Source organism: Manis javanica, chromosome 4 (assembly GCF_040802235.1).
Source record: "Manis javanica isolate MJ-LG chromosome 4, MJ_LKY, whole genome shotgun sequence".
Lineage (NCBI taxonomy): Eukaryota > Metazoa > Chordata > Mammalia > Pholidota > Manidae > Manis > Manis javanica.
This window is the reverse complement of record NC_133159.1, coordinates 140,466,461-140,481,369: the sequence shown is the minus strand read 5'-3', so window position 1 is coordinate 140,481,369 and position 14,909 is coordinate 140,466,461. Positions and strand designations below refer to the sequence as shown.

The 14,909-nt window shown below is 48.1% G+C and overlaps 1 long non-coding RNA gene across 2 annotated transcripts in view; it reads right to left on the bottom strand.

Annotated features, from left to right (window-relative positions):
- LOC118969300 (uncharacterized) overlaps positions 1 to 14,909 on the bottom strand; it is a 93,722-nt gene that overhangs the window by 43,564 nt on the left and 35,249 nt on the right. Inside the window, exon 5 of one of the 2 annotated variants that reach the window (XR_012130584.1) lies at positions 5,643 to 5,842. The exons of the other annotated variant lie outside the window; for it this stretch is intronic. This is a non-coding gene — a long non-coding RNA (uncharacterized lncRNA). The remainder of the gene's footprint in view (positions 1 to 5,642; positions 5,843 to 14,909) is intronic. 2 annotated transcript variants of the gene reach the window in all.

The following is a 14,909-nucleotide window of genomic DNA, read 5'->3' as shown; positions in this document are numbered from 1 at the left end:
CTATTCAGGACACCCACCAGGGCCCTATAGAGGGAGGCCTAGCATGGCCACAGCCTGGCACTGGAGAGCCTTGGACTATGGGTGAGGACCTGTCCTCTGGCTCAGCCTAAGGTGCCCCTCAGAATCCTGACACCCACATCCAAGTGCCCAGCTGTACCCCTGGTTACCCTCGGGCCAAGGTCCTCTGTCTGCTCCCCACCCACAGGCCCAGGAGAAGGAAGGAGGGGGTCCAGCTCTTCTGTCTCTTGCTCCCAGAGCCCCTACCTAACCCTCTGAACAACTGGGCTCCACCAAGCTCTGCAGCCGGTGCGTGGGGTAAGGCTGCCCCCCACAGGCAGTCAGGGGAGGAAGTTGCTGTGCTCAGGGAAGCTAACATTTCTTTGGAAACACAGGGAGGGTATCAGGGAGCGGTGTCTCTGCTGGGTTGTCTCTAGGACCCTGAACCTCACCCCCAAGGCCTGAGGCTGGGAGAAATCTGTTTTAAAAGAGTGTCAGAGGCTGTTTAAAAGGCTCCGAGTAGGGGGTGTAGGTGAGGGGGTTACAAGTCCAGCACATGTAAGTGGGACTCAGAGGGCAGAGGTAACCCCTGGCCCTCCCTTAGCACAGGGTCAGAGGGCATGTCCCATTCCCCACCCACACCCCTCTCACTGTCCTGACGGTTGTCTCTGAGCTTTAAAAACTCCCATCGTACATGCACCCTCCCACAATTCCTAATTTGTCTGGAAGTGCTTCCTAGAATCGAACCAAAATCCCTCCTGCTGCAACTGAAGCCCAAGTCCAAATGCTCTAGTCCTGGTTAGTCCAGTGTGGGGGAATTAAGTAAGTGGGCACAGCACTGCACCCTCAAGGCTGCCTGGAGAGAAGTGGGCAGAGCAATTACTGGAAGGGAGCCAACGGAGCAAGGGGAACCCCAGGGGAAATCTGGCCAAGGGCAACAAACTAGAGAGGAGAGCATTTCCTTAAGACAGGTGTCTCCACTGCCTTCAGCCTGAAGACCCATTTCCATAAAGACAGTATCCTTACTGCTCTTTCACCGAATTGGAATGCGTCTGTAGGAAGGACCCTCGCTCACACCAACAGGAACGCTATTAACCAACCCTTAAAAGCTGTTGTTGTGAGCAGGGGCTAACGTTTGCCAACCCCAGCAGCCAGGCCAGGGACCTGACACAGCAGTTTCTTCTTGGCTTGTCCTGGGTTTGAATCCCAGTTCTACCGCTCCCCTTCTGAGCCACAGTCTCTTCCTCTGGTTAGGGGGAAGAACCATTCTTGCCTCCGTTGATGTTTGCAAGGATCTGAGTATCACTTCAGGTTTTAACACAAAGGTAGGCATATACTCAGTGCTCCATACACATTCAAAAGCAAGTCCTTCTAGGGATGGCCTTGACTGGGTTCCAAACATCCTGACCAATTTACCTGACAATCATGGGTAAATTACCCTCTCTGTGCCTCAGTCTCTTCATCTGCAGAGCAGGGAGAATAATACCACAGGGCTGCAATTACACTTAAATAAGGCAGCATGTGTAAAAGCTCCTGGCACATAGTGGGTCCATACTGAGTCAGAATTATTGGTAACTGGATGCCATCAACCAATTGTTGGACAGAGCAGGGAACTCTTGACATTTCGGAGGAGATTCTGAAGCCAACTGACTCAGGGTTACCTGATGGTCCATCCAATTTTGAGTTTCCTCCATCCAAACAGCCATGCCCATCAGGTTTCAGGACCCAGGATTCCAGGGTCAGAGCCCCTGACCCCTCATCCAGAAAGAAGCAAGATGTACCCATGGATTGGTGATGACCGCCACTAGTTCTCTGAATGTTGAGTGGACAAGTCACCTCCCTGTCTGCATCTCAGACCCCCTACAGTGCAGAGCTCACCCCAAGCACCAGCTCTGAGAATGCTTGCATCAGCTGGACTCTACACGTGTCTGCTTGAGCCCTGGAACCTCCAGGAGGGCAGGAGTGGGCTTCTGCCTGGCTCTGTTCAGGGCTTTCCTGGGGATCCCTCAGAGTTGGCCTACCCTTGACAAAGGGGGTCCTTCTGAGCCCCCGTTTCTACAGGAGTCAGGTCATGACTAGGGAACCAGAGCCCTTACTAGGGGCCAGCCATGGGACATCAACTTCACAGGGCCACTCACAGGTTAGGACAGTAAGGCCCAGAGAAGGCGAAGATCAAAGAGAGAGTCATCAGCAACAAACCTGACAGCAGACTTCCGGCCTGCTGAGTCCTAGGCCAGGGCACGTGCCTTACACCAGCCTTTCTCCTGAAGCTGGACACGGCTTCACTGAGCTAGGAAACCCTGTTTGCAGAACCTCACTCAGTGCTGAAGTGCACAGGCAGATCTGAGCTCAAATTCTGGCTCTCCTACTTCCCAAATGAGATACCTCAAGCAAACACACTTAAGTCCTCTGAGCCTCTGTTTTAAATCTGTAAAATGGGGGCATAATTGGTTACTTCACTGGGTGGCAGTGAGGATTCAGGGAAACGATGGGAAGGATTTAGATAAAAGGGTGTAGTAAGTATCTGACACCTGATGAGCATGCAATATGGGGAAGCAGATGCCACCACCAGCCCTCTATGAACTGTCTTCTTATATTCTCACACACACACACCTGTGTACACACGGGCATGCAAACCTCACAGGCAGATATGCCCACTCAAACATTTACACACACAACACACACTGCAAATATTAATAAAAGAAAATAAAAACCTCAAGCCAACAACCTGGGACTTTGTCCCATCACTGCACCCAGCAGCTTTTGATGGCACTGGATGGGGGAGACAGAGAAGAGGGAGCAGCAGCAGGAGGACAGACCTGAGGACAGGAACTCACCCAGAAGCTAACAATAAAAGGATCTGGGTTCTCTGCAGCAGTCCTGATCACTTCTCCCAACCGTCCCCTGCTGGTCACCTAGCAACAAGCATCTCTCCCAAATCCTTCCTAAATCGCCCAGAACCTTCTCCTTGGCAGCGCCCTCCGTAACTCCCCATACCCATCCCTCCAGGCATGAACTGCTCTCACCTGGAAATCCACCCCTCACGTGTCCTCTGGGCCCACCTTCCAGGTCAAGAAACTATAGGAAGCATCGCCGGAACCTTGAAGACACGGTGCTCTGTGCGAACAAAAGAGGCGGCCAGCCTGGGTGCAATCGGGGCCTAGAAGGGGGCCCCCAATCCCTTCCCGGAAGAGGAAAAAAGACAGAGCCCACCCGGAACTATTGGGCAGGACCCAGAGTCATCGGAGGTCTCTTCTCAGAAGAAGTTGTAGAAACCCGGAGCTACTTGACACCAGGGACCAGGGCTTGGGGAAAGCCAGAGGAGAGCAGGGAAAAGAGGTGAGAGGGGGCATTTGCTGGGCTTGTGCTGATGCTGTGTGAAGCATTTCACACATGTGGTCTCAATCCACAAAACCTGTGAGGTTAAGACTGTGATCCTCATACCAGTAAAATAGCTGAGGCCAGGAGGAGAGAGTTCCCTTGCCATGGTCAGAGAACAGATGTGCAGGAGCCTTGGGGTCAGAACCCAGATCTGTCTGACTCCAGGACCTGGAATTTCAGGGTTGATGCCAGGAGTCTAGAGACAGAGCCTGCTTAAAGAGAGGCCTTTGTAGAGTGCCCGGCACCCACAGGGCCACTGCTGCACAAAAGCACCTACCTGAACCAGGGCTGACACCAGTGAGCACATCCCTTTCCCTCTTTTCTCCTCCAGGGCCTGGGACCTCTGCTTCCCAGTAGCCCTGGGCTCTGAGCTGCCATTGGCCCCTTCTAAGGGTTCCTCCCAAGTCCCTGGGTCTCTGACAAGGCAATGGCCATGAGACCCCCCTGCCCTCCTGGCAGCCCTGAGCTGCCTCAGAGCCAAGGCTGTTACTGATCCAGTACCATTCTGGGAGATAAGCTCTGCATACAGCTGGCAGTGGCAGTGTGGCTGGCAGCTCCATGGAGAGGCAGTGATGGGAACCTAAGTATTAGCTGAATGCTTGCCCCTCACCGAAATGGCTAGCACCCCCAGGATGGGTGCAGGGCAGGCAGTGGGCTGGCAACATGGAGAGTCTCTGTCCAGGACAGCCAGGACCTGGGCTGTCAGGTGTGTGCCCGCTCTCCCACCCCACTGTCTGCAGCCTCATAACACTCCCTGCATTCATCCTTCTGTCCACTGCTCCACGGCCCCTGCTGTCTGGCTTGCAGCCCTCTCTCTCCTGCCTCCTTGCCTTCCTATCTCATGCTGTTATGTCTTCCCCATCAGCTCCTCCTTTCTTCCTGTAACTCAGTAGCTCTCACTGTTGGCTGCATATTAGAATAACCAGGGGAGATTCTGATTCAATGGGGCTGGGCCAGGCCTGGGCATCAGCATTTTTTAAAGCTTCCCAGGGGAATTCTACCAGGCCAACTTGAGGACCTCTGCACCCTGATGCCTTTTCCCCTTCTTCCTCAGCCAAAGCCACCCAGATTGCTAAACTGCCAAAGTCTCCATTGCCTAACCACCCCACTGCAGCTTCCCAGCCTTTGCCTGAGCAGGTTCAGGGGCCTGGGGTGCCTACCAACCAACCTGAGTAAACCTCTGACATCATTCTACCTGCCCCAGACGTCTGTCCTGATCCAGGAATCCACCATGATTAACCAAGTAGACCCCAACAATCCCTGATTTAGAACACCCTGGTTTCTTCCCCATCACTTTCCCTCACACCTCGTCTTGGAGGGTCAGCACTGGACTGACCACACAGATGACACCTGGCTACAAATCCAGGATTAAGAGTCGAGACTTGACTTCCTGCCACCAACTTCCTCTGTGAACCTGAACCAGTCACTTAATCTGTGTCTCAGGTTTCTCATCTATAAGGTGGGGGAGATAACAGCACCCCCCTCATTGAGTTGCTGTGAGGATCCACAAGTTAATGGACCCATGGCCTTAGAGTAGCACCAGGCAGAGAGTAAGCACTATTATCAAAAGGTCTGTTAACTAATCCACCAACTGAGAGGTTAACCACCAGGCATGAGGCCTTTCTGGCCTGGTGCATTGCTTACTGCATCATCTGGCCCAAGCCCCCACAAGTGGGCAAGGCCACCAACAAGGGACAGGGACAGGCCCAGACTTCTACCATTTGACCCCTGATCCAAGTTTGTTGATGTTTCTGTAAGCACAGCCAAGGTGTGCCCAGGCTACACCCAGAGTTGGAGGAGAGCACACACAATAGTCCTCAGCCCTGGAGCCAGACACACCCAGCCAGGACTGAGAGAGGAGACTTCTAAATAGCAAGGCGGCCACCACAGCTTCCACTTCCCACTCACTGGGGCCCAGTTCGATTCCTCCTCACTCTTTCCCCTCCCCTTAAACAGACAGGAGCATCAAAGCACAAAACACACTGAAATGCCAAATGCAATTTCTCTCTGGAGATGACAAATTTGCTGCAATTTGTATTTCTATATAGGAGCTGCAGCTCCTAAGCAGCTCCCAGGCAGGTTTCCCACCCCCACCGACCATCTCCTGGTGGCAGAGCGCCCCCCTCCCTCCACCTCTGCAGAAGAGGGAGCACCCCATCTTCATTCAAGGGGCAGAGGTGCTATAGCAAGGAGGGATCAGAGGAAGGGCAGGAGACAGGAAAGAGAGCCAGGTGGCAGATCCCTGGAGTTCCACGCAGCCTCACCTGTTCAGCTGGTCAGCCAGAGCACCCAACGATGAGTCCTGAACAGGGCTAAAGGACAGGCTCTGCCTCCAATAAACAGTCACAGAGCCCACCATGTGTCATGAGCTGAGTAGTCACTGTATTTCCAAAATCTCATTTTTTTCCTCATCCCCCTGCCTTGAGAGTTGGGTCTTCCTCCCATTTTACAGGAGAGGACACACCTGAGAGGATAATGCAGTCACACAGTTAGTAGGACATGGCACCAAACCTCTCACCCCCAACTCCAAAGCTGCCATGCTTCCCAACCACCACTTGGTTGGAACCGTGGCCACCTTGATAGACCTTAGTTTTCTCGTCCACAAATTAGTTTGAACCAATGTTTTTTAATACGTATTTTTAAATATATGCTCCTGTTTAAGCAACAGCAAGATCTGATGCCCTTTCTGTGATCTGTATTATAAAAAAACAGAGGATTTTTCTTTGTTTTCCAAAATAAAATTCTGTTTTCCAAAGAGAAAATTCATTTCCAAAGATCTTAACACTGGATTTGCTTTTCCATGTGCTAGCTCCTCCCTGCTCCCAGGAGATTCTTCTGATGTGCACACCCGCAGGAGGACAGGGCCTTATCACTCATCCCTCACACTCAGGTAAAAAGCCGTGGGCTGTCCCTTGGGTGCTAATCATTGCTCACACCCTTGGGGCAGACCCTTCAAGGGGAGCTCCTCTGCAGGACCTGGCAAGTCACCTTTCTCCAAACTTCCATCTGTAACATGGGAATAACAATAGCTCCTAGTGGTGCTGTGATGTTTAAATGAGTAAATTCCTGTAACAGCAGGAATACAGCCTGGCCTGCGGTAAGTGCCAAGTGTTAACTATTATTAGGTTCTAGGGATGTTTAATCAGAGAGTCATCACTTGCCTGCCCCCAGGGAAATTCCTGTAGCAACTTTCCTTTCCATCTGTCCTGAGAGATCACTGCGTGGTCCTGCTCCATTACTGCAGCCTTCCAGTGCTCAGGATGACCCAGGATTACTGTGGGTCCTGTGATCTACGGCAACTCAAACAAATTTGTTTGGGTTTGATTTCAAATACGAAGGACTTCCATTTCTTTGTATTTGAGGAACTGGCCATCTTGGAAATATTTTAAGTTGGATTTTTACCGCACTCCACACACCAAAATAAATTCCAGATGGATCTCAGATTTAAACATAAACAATGAAACCATAAATGCACCAAAAAAAGTAATCTTAGAGTGTGAAAAACACCTTTCTAAGTAGGACATAAAACCCAGAAACCACTGAAAAAAGATAGATAAATTCAACTACGTAAAACAGTTTGACATGAAAAAATGTGTAACAGAATTAAAATGATATGGTCAAGGAAAATCCTTTATTTGGTTTAGACAAAGGCCTGATTTCTTAAAGAACTGGAATTGAATGAGAAAATACCAAAGACACAGTTTTTAACATGAATAAAGAACATGATCAGACAATTCACAGAAATAGCTCAAATCTTTGATAAAATCCTTAACCTCATTAACAAGGAAACACACAAAACCTGGAGCAGAATATCAGAAAGGGTGGACTCGGGGGCCAGAATCCTGTGTGAACTCTGCTCCCTCTTCTAGGAGGCTTATCTTCTCAGATGGGTTGTAGCCGCATGATTCCAAACTGTTGGCCTCTGGCCCCCTGCCCAGAGGCTTCCTCTGAGGAGCTGAGCTGCTCCACTTAGTTTCCACTCAAAATACACTGGTTTGGGCTGTAGGCATACTACCCTGTCACCTGAAGGGCAGGGCTCTGTGACTGGCAGCCCCTACTAACACCCCATAGGGGAAGGAGTCCTTCAAAGGCAGTACCGTTCCCAGAAGGCAAGGGAGGTGGACAGAAAGAGCAGCCAGCACTCTACCCTATCCCACCCCATGGTCTCCCTCAAAGTTGCCACCAATCCTTCCAGGCCCATTGCCATTTCTGTCTGAAGACTGGATAGGCCTCGAGACCAAACCAATTGCATGGCTAAGACCAGAGTATTTCCAGGGGAGTGATGACATCACAGAACTCGGGTTCCAGAAGGCAGGAGTGGCCCAGCACTCTCGCCTTTTTATAGAACATGGAGAGCTGAGAGTGGAGTGGGGCTACAGTTCATGAGGAAGAGTAGGCTCCTATCCAAGGACTTTGTTCTACAGATTCGCACAGAAATCCTGGGACACGTAGGACCCGAGGTCAAGGAGGGATAGGAGAGAGGCAAGCTTGGGAAGGGGAGGTGGGAATGCATCTGCCGGAACTACTGGTTTCCCCAAGGAAACCCAGAGAGGGGACTTGGTGGACGGAGGTAGTGCTCCCTGCTTCCCGAGGCTCACTGACACCTGTTTCTGGAGAAACCTACTGAGGGCAGAGTAGGGTTGCATGAGACATATAAAGTTTCTGTTGTTTATAATTAGGGCATCCTATAATTTTATTTGCTAAATCTGGCAACTCTAGGGTGGGAGAGAGAAGAAAAGAATGGTCACAAGCTCAGGCTGGTATGCAGTGGGTCTTAGAAGATGGAACAAAAGGTGCATGAAGGAACAAGGCCATCAGGGCATCCACCTTGTCCATGAGCCAGAAGCTGCCTGACTCATGGCGCTGGTGGGTGGAGGAGGCCAGGCCTTGGTGCTCAGGCATGCACACCTAACTTAAGGGGAAAGGCACGTGCACGCACACACACACCTAGTGACAGAAATAGCCCCATTCTTTGTTTGCATGGTGTTGACTGCTTTGAAGAATATAGGCCAGTTATTTTATGGATTTTCCCCTCAGTTTGGATTTACCCAGTATTTCCTCAAGATCATATACAAGGCTATGCATCCCTAGCGAGAATGTTGCCTAAGTGATGCACATCCTCAGGATCACACATCTGGAGGCCCATAATCTCTGTGTCCCTCATGGGTGATGTAATTTTGATTGCAGAGTCAAAATGCACCTGGTTTCTCCACTGTATACTTCCTATTTTTCCCATGTACCTAATGTGCATGGAGCTTTAAGACCATGTACATAGCCAATTCTTCATCAAGCTTCCCACCACCTTCCCACTCAAGAGTTAGCATCCACTGCTGATTCTTGACCAAACCAGTCTGTGATGGTTGCAGAATGGTGATTTTCCAACTTTGTGACTACCTCTACTTTTGGTGGTCAGCATTTTCTTATCAGGAAGAACTCCCCTCTTCATCTCCATTATGTATTTATTTATTAGTATTATGGACATGTGGGTTCCTATCTCATTCAATGGATTATAATCCATCAATGACATTTATTTTGATGGTCAAATTGTCCCAGTTAACTTGAAACCATTAGGCAAAGTTTTCTCAACTACAACACCAAAAGTACAGGCAGAAAAAGAAAAACAGATAAATCAGTCTTCATCAAAATTTAAAACCTTTTTGTTTCAAAGAACACCATCAAGAAAGTAAAAGTAACCCACAGAACGTGTGAAGATATCATGTACCTGATAATGTTCCAATGCCCAGAATATATAAAGAACTTTTACAACTCAATAATAAAAGGACAGATGACCCAACTAAAAAATGGGAGAAGGATCTGAATAGACATTTTTTTCAAAGAAAACCGGCAAAGAGTACATAAAAAGATAATCAACATCATTAGCCATCAGAGAAATGCAAATTAAAACCACAATTTGATATTATAGATAATAAGTGTTGGTGAGGATGTGGAGAAATTGGAACCTTCATAAAGTGCTAATGGGAATGTAAAATGGTGCAGCCAGTTTGGAAGTCTGGCAGCTACTCAAAACTTTAAACTTTAAATTACCATTAACCCAGCAATTCCACTCTTTGGTATACACCCAAAGAAATTAAAATGTTTGTTCACATGCAAACTTGAATATTCACAGCAGCATTATTCTTAATAGCCAAAAAGCAGAAGCAATCCAAATGTCCATAAACTGGTGAATACATTAACAAATTGTGATATCTCCATACATTGGAATACTAGTCAGCCATAAAAGGGAATGAAATACTGATACATGCCACAGCATGAATGAACCTTGAGGACATTATGTTAAGTGAAAGAAGCCAGACACAAAAGGCTACATATTGTATGATTTCATTTATATGAAATCTGAGAATAGACAACTCCACAGAGATAGGAAGTAGATGAGTGGTTGCCAGAGGCTGGAGGAAGGTGGAATGCAGAGGGACTGCTAATGGTACTGGGTTTCTTTTGAGGCTGATGAAAATGTTCAAAAATTGACTGTGGTGATAGTTGCACAGTTCTGCAAATATACTAAAAAACCATTGAATTGTACACTTTAAATGAATTAATTAATGGCATGTGAATTATATATTGTGAAATTTATCTCAATAAAACTGTTACCAAAAACTGTTGTTCCAGATTTGGCCAGTAAGCACCCCTCTGAGTGAGCTGTCATGTCCATGTGACAAACTCCATTCCAGATTTTGAGCATTTCCTTTTTCTGGCACAAAATAATCCAGACTTACCTCATACCCTTCCCTCCTCCAGCCTGGGAATCAGCTATATTCCCAGGAGTCCTGCTTCCTGTTCAGCAGGGATTGTGAAACAAAGACCTAGGCATTTAATATTTCCCTTAATGATCACAACAACCTTATTAAGTACATATTAGCATATCTTCATTTTATAAATGAGGCCTAGAGAGGTTAAGTATGTTTCCAAGATCACACAGCAGCCCTGCCTTTGAAAGGAGGCAGTGTGAATGCAACCTGAAGCCCATGTTCCTCACTCATCCCTCTACACACACACACACACACACACACGAAGGTGAAAGTTATTTCTACCACAAGATCACTCTTACTTGCTTTATGATATACCTTTGAGTGGAAACAAACAGAACTTATAACCAGCCCCCTGGGAATGTAAAATGGTGCACACGGCAGGGCATACCCTTGGGGAGCGATACATGCCATGTGTCTGGATGCTCAAATACGCACACACAAATACTGGTGAAGCACAGTTCTCATTCATCTCCTTTGCCAAGCTCAGTCCCCACCCCTGAACCCAAATGCTGCCCACCACTGGGTGACCATTACAAGAATGAGAATAGCCAAAGGAGGGATGGACACCTACAGAGGAAAGGAGATTGGTCTTGGTTTTTAACTCTTGAAGCTGGGCAATGGGTACGTGGAGGTTCACGTAGTCTCTCTCCTTTTGTAAATGTTGAAAACTTTCTGTAATAAAAATTTTTTTCTGTGTAAAATGTGTAATAATATGCATTATTATTATACATTACTATTAATAAGTAATAAATAAAAGTAAAGAGACTAGGAACAGCCAAGTGGGGGTGGTGGGCAAGCGGGGACATTGGGCTGCTCTCTGCAGATGCCTCAGGCTCCCTGAAGACCAGCAGGATGTCTGTGAGACGCTAAGAACCACAGACCCCCAGCTGCCCCTTCTCCCCTCTGAAGATGATGAGGGTGCTACTCTTCTCCTTGGTCAGCTGCCTCCTTGCCACAAATCAGGCCAACTTAATTAGGTGCTGTGACTTGGCCAAGGTGCTGCCCCAGGAAGACCTGGGTAGGTTTGAGGGCTGCTCTGTGAGTGACTGTGAGTGCCACTTCCTCACACCCACCCACCCCCGTTTCTCCTCTTCTCCCAGTCATGCCCTTATGTAGCTTTCTTTCTCTCTCATTCATCTTTAAAAGCCAAATTCAAAGAGTAGATCTCTCCAAGAAACCTTCCCCAACATTCCATAGTCATCCAACAATTATCAACTATGCACTTATTTAATGTACCACAAACTATGTCAGGCACTGGGAATACAGACATCAACTAAACCCCTTCCCTTCTAGTGTTCATGTTCTAGAGGAAGAGACAAGCAATAAGAAACACACAATTGCATGAAGTACTTCCTGCTGGTGATAAACGCAGTGCAGAAGAATAAAGCAGGAGTGGTAGGTGACCCTGTTCTAAAAGAAGTCAAGGAAGGCCTCTCTGAGGAGGTAACATTGAGAGGGCTGAATTAAGTAAAGGACCTGATCACCGTTCAGGGGAAGAGCATTCCAGGCAGAGGGAACAGCAGTGCAAAGGCTTTGTCCTACTCCATAGTAGGGATATCTCCCTTTTGCCCAGAATTGGTGCACACCTGTCTCACACTTTCTCCTGTTATGTTGCTTTGTGCTTTTTTAGGTACGTATCTTCATTCTTGTTCTATATGCCCCTTGAAGGCAGCATTCGCATTTGACCCAGCTAAATGCCCCTCACTGGGCTTTGCACAGTTCCTGGCACCCAGCAGGTGATCATTAAGTGCAGAAAGCAAAGATGGACAGATGGTCAATGGCTGTAATGATGAGGGGTGGGGGTGAATGGACCAAAGGATTGGAGAAGCTAATGGATGTTTTCTAGCCCTCTAGTCCATCTATCCTCTTAGGCCTTATTCCTTTCTTCTGATTCCTCATGTTCTCTCAACTCCATTTCCCTTCTCTTACAGCTTGCCCCCTCTAGAAACCCTCTTCTCCCAGTTCTAAGGGCTATGCTGGCTTTTGTGGAAACTTCAACATACCAAAGGTATATGAAAATACAGATGGCAGCTTTGACTATGGCGTCTTCCAGATCAACAGCCATTACTGGTGTGATGATCACCGAAGTCACGCAGAAAGCATTAGCCACAGGGAACGCAGAGGTCTTTCAGGGCAGGAGGGGCAAGAGAGATGACCAGGCTTTACTCACAGGACTTCCCTCCCCACTCAGAGCCTGGGAATACTCCCAGGGGGACTGACTCAAGGAATTCTAGAAATCCCTTTGCTGAGCAGAGGGTTTGACTACTAGTTCTAATGCCCAACCAGTTAGGAGGCTCTGCATGGTGCTCAAGCAGCATCCAGAAAGGCGCTGCAGTCAGGAGTAATGGAGCAGCTGCAGAAGCGCAGCCAGCATTTATTGAGAATGTATTATATACTCAGCATTTTCCATGCCCAGCTTATTTCATCCAACTTTCCATGCAGCAGAAACTATTATGATCCCCACTTTACAGATGAGCAAGCTGAGGCTCTCAGAAACTGTGCCAAATGCCAGACTGGTGGCCCTGAAGGCTTGGCTCTAACCACTAAGTGGCACTCTCTTTGGCTCATGGTCTGACCCAAGGCCAAGTGCAAACTCCCCGCTTCAGAGCTGGGCCACAGGGCCTCACAAGTCCTTGACTGTCTCTCAACTATTCCTTCATACTCTGATTTATGTCCCTGGGGCTTTTCCCCTGAAGAGCCTTTTGTCATTAGGCAGCACTTTATCCTAGTCCCTATCTACTCTGACCAGGAAGTATGGTGGCAAACAGGCCCAAATCTCAGTCCTGCTCCTCCCCACAGCCACTCCTGACCTTCAGCGGCCACTCAGAGATGTCTAAATGGGCCTCTGGGGAGGGTCTTGCCTAATCTGGAAGGTCTCAGCTCCTGGGTGCTGTGCGCCATGCTCGGAGCCCCAGGCTCTGAGTTAGCCCAGGGGCCCGTCCTGTGCTCTCAAGGAGTTCTCCTCATCCCTTTCAGAATTGATGAGCCCCAATCCCCTCTTGACTGTCATCAACTATGCAAAAGATTGTGTCTGGAGCAGGTGGATGAAGAACTGGTGAGGAAGACACTGTGGGCCTAAGTGAGCGGGCAGAGCCCCAAGAAGCATGTGGTGACAAAGAAAGGGACAGGAGGCAAGAACCAGACCCTTTCTACAGTCTAGAAAAATGTGGGAGAGCGGCAGGACTTGGAACTCTGACTTAGAAGATCTGGGATCTGGCCTTTCTCTGAAACCTTTTGGTTGTAGTAACAAAACAACTGGAGTTAGCTGAAGATTTATTCTGAGGGGAAAGGTGTCTCACTGAGCCAATAAAAGGGGTGCAGCTGGGCCTCAGGAAAAGAATGGAAGCAGAGCTGGAAACTGTCAGCTGCCTTTACCCAGCAGGTTCCTGCTTCTCTTGGTGCATTTGTTTTGCTACTCCCTCTGCACCCCAGCGCTCTATGCTCCACATTCGGCCAGACTCAGGCTGCCTCAAGTTTAGAGGCCAACAGCCTAAGCAACCAGAGACTGGCGAGGCTCAGTCCTGTTGCAAGTGCCTGGGATAGAGAAACTGGTTCAGCTTGGACCTGGGGTCCCTGTTTGGTTCAATCAGTTGTAGGCATGGGAACAATTAAGCCATACGATCATAGCTGCCATGGGACTCCCTCTCCATAATTGGCAGCAATATTTTAAAAACTGTGTTGCTCATCAGCTGGTCAGACACCCCCAAAACTGTCAGCTTACCAATGGATGGTTACTTAACTTCTCTTGAACTTCCAACTGAATAATAAATGGCTACTTCCACAGGCAACTTTCAGGATGGAAGAATACTGCTTTACATACTATAAGAACACCACACAAAAGAAGGGACACTGATGATTGTGAAAGCTGACCTTTTCCAACAGTCAAATGTTTACACCTGGGATTTTTTTTTTTTTAGTAACTCTCAGCTCTCCCCCTTCAGAGGGAGATGAATAGGTGAAAATGGGGAAGCATATTGAATGGGAGGGCAAACACCACAGATAAGGGAAATTTACAGGAGAATCAGGCCATAGGAGGGCAGAGGGAGAACTAGGAATGGAGGGGATTCTGGGAATTCCTCTGCGTGGAAGACCAATGGCTGGGTCATGTGCAGCTACTAAGTAGGAAGCAAGAACTAATCTTTTTTTTCTCCACAGGGTAAATTAGTGGTTGCTCTTCAGGCTGGCCACTCTCCTATTGGATGACAGGATGTCACCTGGGATGAGAGGGGACAGGCCTGCTGTGAAGTCATTCCCAAACTCTCCTCACTTTTCAGAATTCTTCATTTCCTCCTCTTGCCTCCACTTCATGTTATTTTCTTCTCTTCCCATTTACAAATAAAACTGCACCCCTTTTGCGGGCTCAGTGAGACACCTTATCCTCTCAGAATAAATCTCCTTCAGCTAACTCCATTTGTTTTGTTACTACAACCCAAAGTTTTATTTTATATGGTATCAGAGAAAAATCAGATCCCAGGTATTCTAAGTCAGAGTTCCAAGTCCTGCCGCTTTCCCACATTTTTCTAGACTGTAGAATTGCCTGAGCCCAGGGAATAGATGGTTATTCTAGGGCTTCTGCCTTCTTTACATCCAGGCCCAGGCTCCTGGTTCCTAACTGCTGTTTGCAAACCAAGAGGACTACAACGAAGAAAATTCTGTATTTTGGGTATCACTAAAGCATTACTTGCGCAAAGAATGTGTTACATTATTATTAATTCCACATATATTTGAGTACCTCCAGTAGGAGTGTGCTAGGTACTAGAAATG